Genomic DNA, 826 nt, shown 5'->3' with positions numbered 1-826 from the left:
CCGTTCAGAATCGTTTTTCGTATACAATGATATAATATCATTGGATTCAAATTTAATTCCATCCATTACAGTAACCCACTTGTAACCTACTGTACAGCAGAGCGACATCCACGACTTACCCGCTTTTTTTGAACTTTAAATGCTTATAAAAAAAAACTGTGACTAACGATTTTTAATATTTTTTCATCTGCCTTTGAAACAATATACTTTGGAGCCTTCTATTAAATTTTCAAGTTTTTTTAATCAACAAATAAAATTTTATTTATATTTTTTAGAAAAAAAACTAAAAAAAAATGAAAACTAACAATGTCCGTAATGAGCTCAAAATAAGTCAAAATATTTTGAAAATTTTATCTTGTATAGAAAATGGAAATGTAAAAATTCAGTCAAAATTTCATGTATCCACGGTCAATTTTTTTAAAGTTACACCAAAAACCAAAATCGATTTTCTCGAAAACAGATTTTGCGTAAAAATTCCCGTTTTTCCTTAATTTTTCTTTTGTTTTTCCCGGCGCTTTTGAAAACTACTGGGAAATTTAAATTTTGACCTCCCCAATGCACCAACAATATTCATTTTCCGATCGAACAAGATACCGAAGTTGAAAATCGTAGCATTATTTCGACTACTTATCGTGTACACAGACACAAAAAAAATAAATAAAATAAAAAATAAAACACACATCATTGTAAAATCAATACATTCATCGTTCCACTCAGAATCTAAAATATTAAATTATTATTAGATATATACAAATACGATTATGGTTACATGCAGAGGTTCAAATAAGAATGGGATTGTGGGCTATAAGCACCACTAAAACTGCTA

This window comes from Acyrthosiphon pisum, chromosome A1, assembly GCF_005508785.2.
Source record: "Acyrthosiphon pisum isolate AL4f chromosome A1, pea_aphid_22Mar2018_4r6ur, whole genome shotgun sequence".
In the NCBI taxonomy this organism is placed as follows: Eukaryota; Metazoa; Arthropoda; class Insecta; order Hemiptera; family Aphididae; genus Acyrthosiphon; species Acyrthosiphon pisum.
Note: the sequence above shows the minus strand (reverse complement) of the source record.